Source organism: Tyto alba, unplaced genomic scaffold (genome assembly GCF_018691265.1).
Source record: "Tyto alba isolate M040663 unplaced genomic scaffold, T.alba_DEE_v4.0 Super-Scaffold_40, whole genome shotgun sequence".
NCBI lineage: Eukaryota > Metazoa > Chordata > Aves > Strigiformes > Tytonidae > Tyto > Tyto alba.
The window spans coordinates 25,042,611-25,059,836 of record NW_024881316.1 but is presented as its reverse complement, the minus strand read 5'-3'; the positions used below and the strand labels follow the sequence as shown (position 1 = coordinate 25,059,836).

General features: G+C 43.2%; 1 protein-coding gene across 7 annotated transcripts in view; it reads right to left on the bottom strand.

The window, feature by feature from the left end:
- The window catches only part of ELOVL5 (ELOVL fatty acid elongase 5), a 41,609-nt gene that overhangs the window by 17,748 nt on the left and 6,635 nt on the right, over positions 1-17,226 (bottom strand). The window lies entirely within an intron of this gene.

Below are 17,226 nucleotides of genomic sequence, written 5' to 3'. Positions count from 1 at the left end.
CATGAACATCTCGAGTTCCAGTAGCTGCTTACGGGCAAGCCATTACCAGATAAAACACATCCATCAGCAGACCTGTCAGCTCCTCACATGGCCAGTATGCACTGGTAGCTCCTGGTATATTATCTGAGGTATATTATCTGAGGTGCCACTGCACCTCCCTAAGGCTAGAGGAGGAAAGAAGTAGTGACACTTTCCACGAGCAGGGACAATGGTACATGAAGCCATTCTCAAGAGAGGAGGAAGTAATTTTCTTCTTGATTAAAAAAAAAAAAATCAACAAAACCAAAAAAACCCCCCACTCTTCTAATTTCCTTTTTTCTATTCAGAATTGTACTGAACTTTCACTAAAATAATTTTATCCGTTCTTAATAGGGCAGTTTTCACTGCTTGATGTTTCTCCTACCCGAAGTACTAATATTAACAATTTTTCGTTACTGTGAAATAAAGTAAGCAATACATAAACTGTCAACACAACCACAGCGAAAACCAAAGTGATTACATGAGTTTACACTTATTTGCTAACAACAACAAAGCTCATTGCTTTTTTTTTTTTTGGCTCTAGCTGAAGAAACATCTCTCTTCCACCTGTGAAAACCCTGCCTCCAGGGGATTTCTGACATGCAAGTAAAATGAATAGTAGGTTCTCTGGTTTTACTCAGCTGGGACTGACACTTCCATTTCTTTCAAATCCAGCAAGAAAAGCCAAGCAGGATGCAAACGACATCCCCTCCCGGGTCCAAAGTGGGACTGGGAGCTGCCCAGGCCCCACAAGGGCTTCAACTTCCCGTGGAACCAAGAAAACACAACAGGCTTGGACATGTGCATTTATATCGTGTGGTCTTCTGTATAAGCTCACATCCCTTCCACCGCAAGCTCCAGGCAGGAGGCTGATGTGCTCACCGAGGATTTCTGGCTGCATCCCCAACCCACTGTTTCCCACGGGGCTCTCGGGGCCATCAAATGAAAAGGACTTTCCCCTTCACGTGCAACAAGTCTTCGTAACGCTTTGGACTATGCAAAAGCACAGAAACTTCCCTGGAATTTGGTCACCAGGCACAAACAAAAGAGCTTGATTAAAATAACCAGGAGAGTTAAGTCTTTTGCAGTCCTGCTTCACACCAGTTTTATTTTCCAACTGAAGAAGCCCAGACCGACTAAGTACACACTTGACAAGAAGGTGCATCTTTGGGAATATGTTACCTCACCAGCCATGACAAACTGTGAGGACTTGCGTGACTGGCCACAGCACTGGCATACTAGTGTCCTAGGAATAAGGAAATTTAACTGAGAAGCCTATGTTGTGCTACCAGAAGCATGAACATAGGAAGACTGTGAGAAATTAGTACATAATTTTCAAGAAGTTATCCAGAGCAAGCTCTTTTTTTTTTCCACCTCTCTTTTTTTTTTTTTTTTTAATGTTAGCTATTAAATATCACCAGAAAAAGCACTCCCAAGTGGATAATTAATTTAGTTGCTTGAAATCCCCATTTACTCAATTTGTCTGTTGCTCCTTTGATCCAGCACTGATTGATTTAGTTACGCAGCACTGCATCATCCAACAACCCAGCATCTGTGCTTGACTTCAGCTCCCCTTTTTGCAGAGGAAGGCTTCAGATGGCAGAGTCTGTGTCCTGTTTTTGGCTGGGATAGAGCTAACTTTTCTTCTTAGTAGCTCAAATAGGGCTGTGTTTTGGATTCAGTATGGGATTTGGTATGAGAAGAATGTTGATAATACACTGATGTTTTCAGCTGCTGCTAAGAAATCAAGGACTTTCCAGCTTCCCATGTCCTGCCCATGTACAGGTGTACAAGAAGCCGGGAGGGAGTAGAGCCAGAGCAATGGACCCAAACTGACCAGTGAAATATTCCATATCATATAACATCATGTTCAGTATATAGATGAGGGTTGGCTGGGAAGTGAGAGCCCCCCTGCTTTGTTAGCAAGGGACTGCAGCTGCCTGGCTTCTTTACCCTCTAAATCCAAGCTATTGGCCCCATTATTCCAGCATCTGAGCAGCCAAGTGACAATGCACTCGCTTTGATGATGGCTGAAATCACTTTGTATATCCTGCAGCTCACTCAGAGATAGAGATTGGGTGGAGGTGGTTACCGTTTCATCTTCTCCCTCCTCTTCCTTTTCCTCCCTAGGAAGAGCATCTTCATACTTTCTAAATGAGATGACCTTTGTGTCCATTTCTTCTTCCATATGGGGATGAATGATAACAAAACTAGGACAGTTTGTTTCAAAAACAAAGGTTCATTATACAAAAATATACAAGAAAGCTCAATTCAGAACTGACTTGCTATATGCTGTTGTTTTCTGGACACTGAAAATGCAGATATGTAAACGAAACAACTACAAAAGCAGAAACAAACTCCACCTAGATATAGCAAAAAGAGCAAGGAATGAAACTCCATGTTCAACCCTTCCGTAAAATTGGAAGAAAAACCTCATTCCCCAAGAGGAGGAAAATTTCTGAAGAGGTTTCAGCTTTTTTGTGCTGCTACCCCAAAGCAGCTTTTTGTGCCAGTATTATCAGACAGCAGATTGTAAAAGGCACAGCGAAGGAAGAACTACTCCTGGTGTCGATTTCCAGAATTTGCAGAAAAAGAAATTGTTTCAAAAGGAACTCATTTGTGTAACAGAAAAACAGAGGGAAACAATCTGCTTTTGTTCCAGAGGGGGTCATGTGAAAATGCATCAAGTCTCCTGCCAACAGCCACACAACATTAAACACTGCTTCAACCGCAGCAACTACAAGGGTTCTTTTTTAATTAGAATAGTTTCCCAATTCAGAGGAACATCGACTCCCAGAAAAATTAAACCAGTGGCCATTTGAAACACTGTAATCAGCATATTTCCTAATACTGAAAGCAAATTCTGCAGCTGACCACATACACAAGCAGATCTGATCACTAGCAGTGCTCCTTTACCTAGAAGTCATCCCACGGCAAGGCACACTATTCACAGAATCATAGAATGGTTTGGGTTGGAAGGGACTTTTAAAGGTCACCTAGTCCAGCCCCCCAGCAATAAGCAGGGACATCTTCAACTAGATCGGGTTGCTCAGAGCCCCATCCAATCTGGCCTTGAATGCTTCCAGGGATGGGATATCTACACCACCTCTCTGCGTGACCTGTTCCAGTGTTTCACCACCACCAACGTAAAAAACTTCTTCCTTATATCTAGTCTAAATCTGCCCTCTCAGATTAAAGCCACTAGCCCTTGTCCTATTGAAACAGACCCTACTGAAAAGTCTGCCCCCATTTTTCTTACAACCCCCCTTTAAGCACTGGAAGGCCACTATAAGGTCTCCCCAGAGCCTTCTCTTCTCCAAGCTGAACAACCCCAAGTCAGCCTGTCCTCGTAGGGGAGGTGCTTCAGCCCTCTGACCATCTTCATGGCCTCCTCTGGACCTGCTGCAACAAGACCATGTCTTTCCTGTGCGGAGGGCTCCAGGGCTGGACACAGCACCCCTGACAGGGTCTCACCAGAGTGGAACAGAGGGGCAGAATCACCTCCCTCAGCCTGCTGGCCACACTTCTGATGCAGCCCAGGATACTATTGGCTTTATGGGCTGCAAGCGCACATTGCCAGCTCATATTAAGCTTTTCATCCAACAGGACCCTCAAGTCCTCTGCAGGGCTGCTCTCAACCCCTTCACCCCCCAGCCTGTATTGATACCAGGGGTTGCCTTTGACCCCCCCATGTGCAGGATCTTGCACTTGGCCTTGTTGGAACCTCATGAGGTTTATATGGGCTCACTTCTCAAGCCTGTCCAGGTCCCTCTGGATGGCATCCCATCCGTCAGGCATGTCAACCTCACCACTCAGCTTGGTATCATCTGCAAACTTGCTGAGGATGCACTCGATCCCACTGTCTATATCATGAAGATATTAAACAGTACTGTTTAATATCTCAGTCCCCTAAGGGACACCACTCGTCACTGATCTCCATCTGGACATTGAGCCATGGATCACTACCCTCTGGATGCAATCATCCAACCAACTCCTCATCCACTAAGCAATCCACCCATCAAATCCGTATCTCTCCAATTTAGAGAGAAGGATGTTGTGGGTGACCATGTCAAAGGCCTTACAGAAGCCAAGATAGATGACATCCATAGTCTTATTCAGTACCTACGGTCAAAAAAACCCGACCCAATTATGCCACACACTGCTTTTTAAAACAGGTAGCTATTTATATATACACTAGTTATTTTTTCCTAACCTGACTTTCTACAATGGACAGGAAAGAAGTCATCCTCTGATACCAAATTTTACCAGTGCAGTAAGGCCCCTGAACACGAGGGCAAGCTGGATCAGAGCCTGGAAGCACTCAGGTTTACAACCTGAAAGACTCTTTGCTTCAAGTCCAAATATTTAATCCAGGAAAACTGCACACCTGATGTTTTAAACAAAACAAAATTACTGGACTTCCAATTCTGCAACACAAACATAATGAAGGCTAAAGTTGCACCTTACCCCAATAAGATCGAGTCTCATCATTAAAATACTTTTCCTAAAATCCTCTGGATTTAGACAGGGGTTTTTTGGACATCCACAGAACATTTTGCATCCTCGGTCCACTTCTGGTGCTATGAGCTGGAACACGCACTACACTCCAGCAGCCACCCATGTGTTTGGGCAGAAGATGTGAGCTCTCCCCTGCCACTCGGTCTGAGCACAGATGGCCCTGGTGCTCCTCAGTGTGGCAACCAAAAATACAGGCCAAAGGCTACACAGAAATGTGCTTTTCTTGCAGTACATTAAAAAAAAAAAATATATATAAGTTTTTCATACAGGCTACCAACAGTGATAAGCTGCTCTTCTAATGCAAATCACCACTCTCTGAATAAACAGCTACTAAATACTGAAGTATTTTACCAGCTCCTGCCCTTCAAAGGAAATTCTCTCATACGCTTTCCACAGAAAACACATTCTGGAGCATTTATGCCAAAATGGGGTTTAAGAATTATTGGTCATATTTTAATGTTTCTTGTTGGAGTAACTTCAATTTCCAGGTGCAAAGATAAGGCACCAAAATATAAAGGTTTGTCCCTTGTTCCATGCCACCCTTTTTAAGCAAACCAAACAGCAGCAACAAAACATTTTGGGGTAAAAGCTCAAAGCATTGGAAGCCTGCTCCCTTTCAGCAGGATCCTCCAGCTCTCACACTGCTGCTTGAGAATTCCATGAAACAACAGATCCCAGTTTTCACATTTAAGTGCTTTAACATGAGTTCCAAAAAAAATCCCCAAAATAGGCATCTAAATTATCGTGCTGGCTTCCGAGAGCAATGCACAGTCAGGCCTGGCCGCTCAGCCTTCTTGGAAAATTGCCACTTTCTCCGTTCTTAAATTAGGGCTTTGATGCCTAATTTTAGGCACTTGATTTTGGAAATCTTGAATTGTGTCTTCTCATTAAAGTGATGTTTCCCAGTCCCTGATACTGCAGAGGTGACTCCTCTTTTCCCTACTCCGAAAGTACAAACTATCACTCCTCCAAAACCACAACGACCATGCAGCTGTTTGCTTTTATAAATGTACTGGAATTGAAAATGCTCAGCTGCTTCAGAACTGGAAGACAGCACCGATAACCAAAGCTGTCAACCATTTTCTGTCCATTTTCCAAAGCTGTCTAGTTTCTGCTTTCTATTCCCAAAGCCTTAACTGTCCTTGCATGTATTCCCTTTGCCTTTCAACTTGCTGCCAGACCCAGATTGCCCTTTTTTGCTCGTTTTCAATACCATCTTAGGTCCCAAGCTTGCTTAACATTACCAAGAAAGAGTTTAGAATAAATCACAGTCCATATTGATCTGAAAGTGAAAGTACATTTATTTTATGGGAAATCAGGTGAAGCATGAATGCTGCGGATTTTGCACTTTAGTTTTGTTAAAATGCAAGAAACTATTTTTTAAAACTTTATTTTGCAACTGTATTTCTAGCAAAGTGATGCAGATTTTTGGCCCACCTTGCATCAGTGGCAAATTCTTCAACCTGCTGCTGACTCATCAGGACCTGCAGTGCTGAGCTTTCACACTCACCAGCAGCACCAGCATAAGGAAGTTTAGAAATAAATGATTTGTATAAAACTCAGGGAAGCATAAAAAATGCAGGACAAAGGAGAGAAGCTAGTCTCAACTAGCTTAACCTCAATGGTATTTCAAAACATTTGGAAACGCAGAGGGTAAAGGAAGACTTCGGCCAATTAACTAAGGTGACGATTTCATGACATTATTTTTCCTGTCATTCCACCTCCCCAAATCCTTCAGTAATTATCATCTTCATACATAAATACAGTTGTGGTAATTAAAGTATTTTGCAGAACAGAAACAAATACAAGAAAGGGTACTGGAAAATGGAATAACTGACTGTGCTCCATACCCAATACCTCATTAAACCAGAATCTAATAATCTTCAGATAGGTGAGTTAAGGCAAATCATAGGTCCCTGCAGTTTGATTCGCATTTTCAGCAGATCTAAACTAGCTCAAATGAGGATCTGAGTGTCCTAGGATCAGGACAGTCCCATGTATTTTATCCCATCACAGTCAACAGCTCTTGCTGTGCCACGGGATAACTTCAGCCAGAGGGAAAACACCGAGGGCGATGGTCAAGCAGGAACAGCAAGTTGGAAGCAACCACACATATGCATCAATGGAAGTACTGAGAATCCAAGGAAAATGGTACATCACTGCCTCCCCATCCCAGAAGGATGCATCCGGATACAAATAAGGACCTCTCATGCTGCAAAGCCCCCCTTAGCAGAGGAGATCTGGCATCCCTTAGCGCTACAGTAAAATACTTTTTGCAACAGCATGCATTTTCCTGGGAGAAAACATTTGAGGGGGGTACCCCATGCCCGGTTGCTGCACCCGTACCTCAGCACTGTGATACTGGAAACATCCTTGCTGCTGTCAGCTTATAGCACGGTGCTGTTAGAGTAATAAAGTGCAGATTGCAAAAGTATTTACAGAAATAAAACAGGGAGGAAGAAAAGGCAAAGCATGCAGGTTTATTCAACTGTTGTGTTCGTAATAGCACACAACTATAAAATGTGCAAGGACACCGCACAGATAACTCCCAGCTGGGGGGTTAAAGAACTTGTTTGCTTTTTGTTTTCTTTTTTGAAATGAGAACAAAACAGAAGAGAAGATCTGTAGCAAACTAGGTTAGAATATGTACATGGCTCAAGAGCAACAAGTTGGCTTTCCTTCCAAAAAAGTCAAAGCACAGCATTTGCTATATAGCTTTGCTCCAAAACCCTCCTCCTGCTTATGCAGTATGTTAGAGTTTATTAACAGTTTACTGTTCTAATCTGAAGCTCCCTCTTTTTTCAAAATCTGTGCTAGTATTGCAACTGGGAAAACATTGCTAACTGTAGCTCACAATGTCAAATTAGCCAGAGGAAGCCTGGGACACTAAAGAGAGAGCTGAGAAGATGAAGGAGTCAAAAGCTAAGTCCAGAGTGCCATAAGGACTTCAGCTTTGATTTCAGGTCTCCTTTCTCTTATTCAAGTGCCACCTGCAAGAAGGTCTGAAAAGCTCCTCTTCTCTCCATTAATAAAGGGACTCCTCTAATCTCTGTTTGTGCACTTCACTCAAACCAACTTTTTACTTTCACAAGAGAAAAATAAAGTTACCGTCCCCAAAGCCTATTTTAATGAGCCTTCCCGGTCAAAAGGCAGCATTTTCTAACAGAGCTGATGAGACCACAGCCAACAGGTCCAAAGGATGGAGAAGCCCAGTCTTGCACAACCATTACTAGCAGCAGAGTTCGAGTACTGTGTAGCTTCCAGACAGCAAGCGTCAATTTACTTTTTTTTTTTTTATTTTTAAATGCCTGTTTCTCATAAATGCGTATTAAAATTTTGAAAACAGGAAGTAAGGAAAAAAAAAAAAAAAAGAGTTACAAGTGGAGCCATCCTCCCATGTAACTCCTTATTTCTTCCACCACCCCACAGCAGCAGCTCCAGGTCTGAGCACCAAGAGAGCACCCACCACCAGCTTGCCCCTTCCCACTGCCAAAACACTGCTACACGAAGGTCTGAAGCCAGGGGACATCTCAAGATTAAATCTGAAAGTATAGGACAGGTCTATAATTCTTGATTATCTTCTTTTCACTTATTAGCTTGACATATGAAACCTTGCTGCCTGACCCGTATAAGCACCTGCAATTATCCTGCACATGTGAACCACCCTACAAAGCAAGAAATGGCTGTGTGCAGTTATCCAGTAAACAGGTTTAGCTATAAAAAGGTTATCGGGGGTTCACATGCTAACTAGATACAGCGATCGAATAAAAGGCTGAGAAATTAGAGGAAGATCATGAAAGCTGAGGGTGACAGTCACAGAGGTAAAGCTACACCATGAAACACTGGCTGGTACAAGGGTAACAGTACACATGAAACCTGGACTGAGATGCCCTGCTAAGATGTGTAGCTACAACCCCTGTTTTCAGATGGGTAAATGATACCTTTTGGAGGATCACTCAAGTTTGGGAAACAGATGACACTGAAAAAAGCACACGCACAAGCCACCCTTAGGCAAGTTACCGCATGTTAAGTATTTATTTGTGTGGTTACTTTTATTTACAGTGAGCATGTGGTAGTAGTACCTGGAATGCCATGAGAGAAGTGAAATTCCGTGGTGGCCAATAACACATAAAAAACTCCAACATGTAATACACTGAATGAGTTACATTCCTCAATAAAAGTGAATTTATCCGCTTTTACCTAAAGGAAGAAAAGGCACATACTGACACTGTAAATGCACACCACAGCTTGCCTTTCTGCTGTTTCTTCATACAGCCAGCCACCCTATAAGAAGTAAATCTTAAAACTTTTCTATTTTCCTGCTGTACCCCTGTGAAACATGAGTTAATCCTGTATGGCTGCAGCTGCATCAATACTTGGTGCCTTCGTTTTAAGATGATAAACATCACGACAGACAGTACAACCATGCGTAGTGAACAGTACTAACAACAAAAAAGTCAGGCAAGTACAAGTGACAGCTAGCGTTAAATAGAAGGTACTGAAAATATTCCTTCTCCCACCATTCTGAGAATTAAGAGAAAAAATAAAAGAAATCACTCCAGGTACAACTGTTACACTGTGGCCTCGTGCTGCTCAGGACAAAACCCTGTCGCTAGATGCCTTGTTAAATCCTCTGCCTTCAAAACAGTACAAAAATAATAGGCTCATCATTCAGAAAAGCAACTGCCTTTGAAGATCTAATCTCCTTGCCAAAGGACAAAGGAGTTAACACTATGTAAGGCGAGATTTTGACCTTGCTTTATTCCTGCCCAGGACTGACAAGGAGTACTGAGAGTGAAGACTACATGTCTTAGTTAAGAGGCAGAAGAGAAGGAGACAGAAGATTTTTTTACAGATGAGTCAGCTGGATCATTCCCCCCCTTTTACTTCTTGTACAACACTTATCACATCTGTAAACAATGTGTTGCCAGAACCACGCATCCAGCTGATGGCATTTCTGCTACAGAAGCTCAGGGCTGGAAAGTCTGTTGGGTCCTGAGGAGCTGAACGTCCTTACCTGACCCAGATCCATGAGAAACCAACCACTGACAAGAATCGGCAAGTTTTAGGGTGACAAATGATTGCTGTAACAAGGGCCCCTGGAAAAAATGACTGAATCCTGGAGTAGTTAGAAAAGAAAGCATTTCTAGCTGTACATTTCCTTGGTTTGATGGCACTTTCCTAAATGTTCCTTCATCAGAAGACCCTGCTCCAGGAGGTAATAACTCCCATTTCTGGTATTTTATTCTTTGCTTTAAGAGGAGAAAGAGCAACCAACCAATTAAAAGGAAATATTGAAGTGGTAAAACTTTGTGTGATCTTATCACTGACTCTTTCTATAAACTTTAAATAGACTACTGGAGGAAAAAACCCACACTGTCCACACATCTGGCAACTGCCAAGCTGTTTTCTACAAGTTCATAATATAAAAAATTCAGGGACCTGCAGAATTCATGTAGGGAATTCCAGCAAAATAAGTCCATTCCCTCCAAAATTTAGCCACTCTTTTCTATCAGTAAGAGGCCACAAATTCCTGGTTCATCAGAAATCCCACAGCCATTAAAACCCGTTCCAGCAAAGAACCCAGCTAGACTGAGCCCCCAGCTTTAGTGCCAAGGTGCAGAAGGTTTTACTACATTTGCTTCACACTTTCAAAAGCACCAGAGCAAAGGCAGGGTCAGTACCATAATTTGCTATAATGCTGTAATTGCTTTAAATATAGGGACAAACCACTATCCTCTCACAATCAGCAGGCACGAACTTTCCTCCCCCACCCTACAGCTATCCTGTCCTCCACAGGGCAGCAGTCACCTGGAGAAGGGGGTACCAGGTATGTTTCCTCTGCCTCGCTGCTTGTGCAAAGTCTCTCTTGAACAATGTCTTTGGCAACTCACTTGTTCCTAAAGATGAAAAGCTCTCTTCCTGTTGTGGTTTAGGCCTGGTTGGCAGCCAACCACAATGCAGCAGCTCTCTCTCCCTTCCCCTCCGGCAATGAGAAGGGACAGAGAGCCAGGCTTGGGGTTCGAGATAGGACTGGGATGGGGAAAAATTCCCCTTTATGATCACGAGCAAAAGGCAGACTCGTTAGAGGAAGAAAAAAAGAACATACATTTATTACAGACACTAACAACACATAACAGAGTAGGACAGTGAGAAGCATTGCCACATCTTGGGAACACCTCCCCCCACCCCTCCCTTCTTCCCGGTCTCAGCTCTGCTCCCGATATCTCTACCTCCTCCCCCAGTGGCGCAGGGGCAGGGAATGGGGGGTGAAGTCAGCGCTGCCACTTCCTTCATCTTTGGTGAGGGGAGTGTCCGAAACTTGTTCCCCCCTGTTCCATCGTGGTCCCCCTCTCACAGGAGACAGTCCTCCACAAACTTTCTCCGACATGAGTTCCTCCCATGGGCCGCAGCGTTCCCCACACTGCTCCGTCATGGGTCACTAACTTTCTCCGACTGGATTCCCTCCCACGGCTGCAGCCCTTCCCGAGCTGCTCCGGCGTGGGACTCCCCCGCATGCTGCAATCCTCCCAGCGCTGAATTACAGCAGTGGGGCTACCTTTTCCCATGAGACCCCGGCCTTCTTCAGGCACAGAACCTTGATCAGGCAAGCAGAAGCCACAGGCCATAAATCAATGTCTGCTCCACTGTAGATCTTCATGGGTGGCAGGGGGGGCCGCCCTGCCGTCTCACCACAGGATACAGGGGGGTCTCTGCTCCGGCACACCTCCCCCCTCCTTTCTTCCTCCGTTCCTCCACTGACCTTGGTGTTCATGCAGCTGCAGCAACTCCTCCTCACCAGTCCCCCTGCCCGTCACCACGTCCCTTCTTAAATACGTTATCGCAGAGGCGCAGCTGATGGGCTCAATTTTCCAAACAGAAGTGGAGCTGACTTGGAGCTGGGGGAGCTTCGAGAAGCTTCTCACAGGGGGCCGCCCCGATAGCCCCCTCCCCTGCCACCAAAAAACTCCACCACTCACTCAACCCAGGACACTTCCATACAGGCATATTTCCTGCTCAAATCTGTTATGGTTCTGGCTCATGCCCACCAGTAACCCTCAGGCTGACAGCAATCAGATCACCTAATTCTTGCTCCAACTTCTCCATTCAGCAGGGTCCATGGATATAAAACCATACTCAGGACATGTGGAGTGACAAGGAGCAACCAGGAACAGATTTTACGCTGCAGCAAGGGGTGCTTTCAATTCCTTCCCAACCTTCCACCCCGCCTAGGTGCAGGGAAAAACTGAGATAGCCCCCCAAAACCAACCAAGCAAGAAGATGAGCTTTCAGCTGTGTCCATCCCAGCACCTGATTAACTGCAGCAGAAGCATCAGCATGAGGCAGGCATGTGGGTGACAAAAAGGTCTTACCTGACTGGAGCTGAGCAAATCCATCGGATTGCGCCTGGCAAGAAACCAAGACTGTAGCAAAAAGAAAGGTAAATAAAACGGACAGACAGAAAGATGTGGAATTTTTAAAGCAGAATTCTAAAATGCTATTAAGAAGGCCCAAATAAAATGCATTGCACACACAACATTTTACATACAGGAATGGTTTTAGTGAAAAGTACAAGAATTGCAGAAAAAAGAAAATGTGAAACAAAAGGTCATACAGGCTATGTTAATGTCATGCAGAACTAACTTCCAGAGATTTCTTAAATGTAAACATTACAGAATGGACCCACCAATTACTGCACTGTAAAAAGCAAGCAACAACAACAAATAAACAACCCTGACATGTTCAGAATGCAAAGACGACAGATTTTAAGATGCGTTACTATGTTTCTGTCTTTAAAACTACAGGATTAAGGATGGTCTCAAGGCAGGTCAGATGTGAGAAGGCAGGAAGCACAGGGAAGGGGGAGAACGTTAACCATCAAGAGGCCCAACAGATGGAGACCAATGACAGATTTCTTCCCAAAAAAGGCAACTTGAATGTTTTATTCAGTCTAAACACAGCAAAAGTATTCCAGTAGAAACAGAGCTAATGAAAAGAAATACATAGAAAAAGATTGAAATCAAAAGCTAATAGATGGTGACTATGACCAAAAACTCTTACTATACACTGGTCAGCCTGCAGCTGAGGACCCTAAAGTCAGGTGGGAAACATCCCCCTTCATTCTCAGCCTTGAAGCATATTATACTCTAAGAAACAACAATCAACAACCTTACTAGTGATTTGAGACACACCTTGAGTGCAGTAGCCTAAGACTAGATTTCAATGGGAAGTTTGATTTTATGATAATATTAAACATTTTTTACTTGAAGCCCAAAGCTTATAATTAAATTCATTATATGAGAGAAACACATTGCTAGATAATTATGGAAAATAAAACTCTCCTTTACTATGCTGCTTGCAGCAAAGTTGACACTTAACTTACAGTGTATTTTATAAGAGCTCATATTTTGCCAGGAGTGACAGATACAAAAGAATTATGTTGCATTTCATCAGTCAGACTTGTAAAGCAACTCCTGAAACTCTGGGCAAAAGACAAGCTCTTTAACCTCTATAGTATAATTCTGTGCATATCTATTATATGGATGGCAATATATTAAAGTTGCTCAGCAGGTAAACCCAAACCTTTATATTCTGAGTGCACTTATTTCATGTATATTTCATACAGACTGTGAAGGATATAGAATGATGCTTCAGGCAACTAAATTGCTTATTCATGTTGGCAGCTCTCAAAGTTTCCTGCTCTGGAATCTTGCCACCACCATGGCTCTATTTTTACTGCATGCTAAAAGCAAAACATACTTTTGTGCAAAAACCTCTTTCACGAACCAATTTTGCAAATATCAAAAGACAATTCCAGTGGTTGAAGGCTATTTTCTACAATGTTTTTCTCTCCCTGGAATACAAGCCCTCCACACAGATGTATCATCTCTAAAATAAACACCAGCGAAGGGACTCTTCATTTAAATAGACCTGCTATTCTGGACCAGGAAACCTAAATGCTTGAGTTCATGGCCTCATGCAGGATCTGGTATGTGGTGGAGGAAGAGAGGAAGGGGGAGAAAAAAAAAAAAAAAAAAAAAAAGAATCACCAGATTTGGTTAATATTCTGCTCTTACATTATGACTGAAAGCTTAGGTGAGAGTTTGTAGGGTTCTAGGCAGAGCGATGCTGCTGTAAGGAGGGATGTATCAGAGCTGCTGATGGCTGGTCAGGGCTCCTTCATCAGCTCAGCCCAAACTCCAGCCCTGCTCCTCTGTTCTGAAAAATAACCTCCCAGGGCATTGGCTGAATAAGCTTTTAAAAGGCTAAGCCTAAAACATAGATACAGAGAGAAATATGAAAGTGAGAAAAGAAGCTGAGAAAAAAAGCAGCAAGAAAAAACGAGGCAGGAAGATGGGTGGAAACCCCCTTAACGTCACTCCTAACCTCCTTCACACATGCAGTTGGCATTCACTTACAATCCTTGTCACTGTAGGTTCAAAGATGGTCACCTCCTCCCAAGGCCATACATCTCTCCTTTGGAGGCAACACAGCACTAAAGGATGTAAAGCACTCAACTCTGAGACCATCATTTTTCATACACTGTAAGCGTTGGTTAAAACCTGGTGACATCCCCCTGTTCTCACCAAGTGCATCCTTCAGAACTCAGATCTGCGTTTTAAGAGCTTCCTAAATGTATATTTTAAGACACAAAATCAATCCCCATAAACGCTTAGAAAACTGAACTGTGCTATATGCAACTGATATCCATGCCAGTACATCATTTGAGCCTGACGTGTTTGGAGAAACCAAGAAGTACTAGGTTTGAACAACTGGAAATTCATGATAGCTCTGCAATTGCTCAACTAGAGTTTAGATATCTTATCTAAACAAGCCCTGCACTGAATTTAGAAGGAGCAAGTCAATTAGATGAATTTCAAAAAATGAGAGGAAAACCTTTGAAAATGACATTAGCGGTCCCTTCCTGTACCTTAATACAACCACTTAGCAGTGGTGATAGAACAAGAAATCAATATAAAGAAGTACCAAAGGATGTTATTTTTGTTCTGCAAGGCACAGCCAGACTCATAGTGTGCTTTTGCTTGCTTCAAAGGGAGATGACAATGGTTTTGAAAGGGCAAAGAAAGGGCAGGGAAGTTAGAGGTTCCGGGAACCTGTCAAATAAAAGTGGAGGACCAAGTATGCCTCTGAAGAATTACTTGGGAACCTGATGAAGGCTGTAAAACCTGAGGACAGAGCTGCAACCATTTAAGCTCTCGTGACAAGTAGTCTGACACCATCACTGGCTCTAAAAATGGCTTGCACCCATGCAGAATTTTTACCTATAAGCAAGTAGAGGCGGCAGCAGCTCACGCATCAGCAGGGCAATGATCTATACCGAAACACAGTGGCCTTTCTGTGACTACCTGTGTTACTATTATTTTTTTCTCCTAATTTTTAACTGAACAAAAAAGGTTTGCCAAATGCAGTACTCCTTACTGACTGGCTTAGTGCCACCTCTCTCCGTTTCTATATAATGGGTCTGCCACCCCATATATTGCTGGTGTTCCCTCACTTGTGTTTTCTCCTAGCCCTTACACTGCGTTTTAACTTCTTGCAGAAGGTGATGGGGACAACCACCCAAAATTTCCAAGCCCACAGTCGGAGTCCAGCAGCTGGGGCCGGGCAAACCCAGTCACTTCTGCTGTAGCCAAAGCAAACTAGAGGCTGCAGAGGCAACCATGGTGTAAGCTGCACCTTCTGGGTGGCACGCAAGTCAGAACTGAATAAAATATTAAAAAAAAAACTTGCTCAGATCTTTCGCAAGAGGCTTTTCTGCTTAGGTCTGTTAAGGAGGCAGATAAAAATCTGTAAGTAAGCAGGCCTGCTGGACTAGTAGCTTATTTTCTGTCACTGTATCACATATGTTAATGAAAAGGAAAATTCTGGGCGGCGTTACAAGTGCAGGTATTTTCCCCATTAATGAGGTCCTCATGCATGCACTAAGTCAAGCTCACAAGGCTAATGTAAAGTTTAACACCACACCAAAAGGCCACTGTGTAGGAGTGAACCGAGGGATAAATATACGACGCAAGGCATAAATGCATGACCCTAATTTAGGACAAACAGCTGAGAGCTTGCCTCAGTTTGCAGGGTCTGGGATCAGATAAGAGCAACCTCTCCATGCCAGTACTGCAAAAGAAAAATGAACCTCCAAACCAAGACCAGACTTACACCCTAAGCATCTGCTACCCTGCAACCCACATAAGCACATATGTAAAAATGCAAGCACAACTATCAATGTCCTTCAAAAGCAAATCCAGATTCCTGTGTCTCTATCATCATTGTCCACAGTTACCATGTGAAGTCTTGCTCAAAAGCATGCAAGCATCCACGTGAATGAACTGAACACGTAGATGCTTTTTGGTAAGCATACATGCCATGCACCCAAACTAGCATGCTATTTGAACTTTAGCATGTAAAAAGGTTTCTCGAGTTTCTTTTTCTAAAGGGCAGGGCCATGTTAAACATTGGAGAATCTCATCCTCCTTACCAGTTAAAGGTTTAATTATTGTTACTTAAGTCAAAGGTTCTCCCTACTGTTTGGCTAGGAGATAACTCTCAAAATGATGATTCAAAACATCAGCATTTTTAAAAGCCACCCAAGAGCAGGAGATAATCCTTCAGGAAAAGGTTAACAGAACAAGCTCAAGAACTAGACTCCTATGTCCAGACCCCTATGCTGACATTTGATAAAGTAGTGGCAAATGTACAAGTAGATTTCTTTTGCTCATTTCTAAGAGCTTCAGTACCTGATTTGATCTTCAATACCTCTGTCAGAATATGGATGCCATGGTTTTAACTCAGCAAATGCAGAGGAGCTCCTCCACCAAGCTATGGCCTGCTCCAAACCCGCAACCATATAACATATAAGGTAAGTAGATTTTTTCCCATAACAAGCACTTGCTAGGGGCTCCTTAGTCAACAAGGGCACAGCAGAAACACTGCCCTAATCCAAAATGCTTCCCAGCAAGTTTGTAACAGCATAAAGTAAAGGGAGGGGGGAAAAAAACAAAACCAAAACAACAACAACAACAACAAAAAAAGCCAATAAAAAGCCAACCAGGCACCAATGCAAACTTGCATACTTATGAATTAATTAGCTAAACATATGGCCTAAACCCATACCATACCTGTTGCGACCTGGACTGGGAGCTCAGGGAGTTGTAAAGGTTTTGTGATCCCCTCGGTTTAAATTAAGGTGAAACACCACCAAACAACCAGTTAAAATGTCTTACTTGCGGTAGAAACAACTTAAATTTGGAGAAGGCTAGTAAGCAATGAGGTCTCTTATTGATAGATCTATAAGAAAGAAAGGAAAGGAAAGAAAAGAAAAGGAAAGGAAAGGGGAAGAGTCCAGTCACCACCCCTCGTTCCAGTGTTGTCTCAGGTCTGGAAATCTTGGATGGTGGGTACACACAAAGTTTTCTGTCGCCTTTTAAGTTCGCCCTTATCAGCTGATTAGCATAGTAGACAGAGAGAGGCAGGTATTCCACAAACTCATTTCCATGAGTGACAAGGAAAGGGTGGAGCATTGGTTCTGCATATGCACTGAGGAAGTATGGGGTGCACCAATTCCCTTGTAAATCAAGTCGGTGGTCATGCTCGCCCCCCCTCCCCTTTACTTTTTCCTTAGTTTTTGCTTAAGTCAGTCTAGTGCCGGTTATTTATCTCTCTTATCAGTCCTTT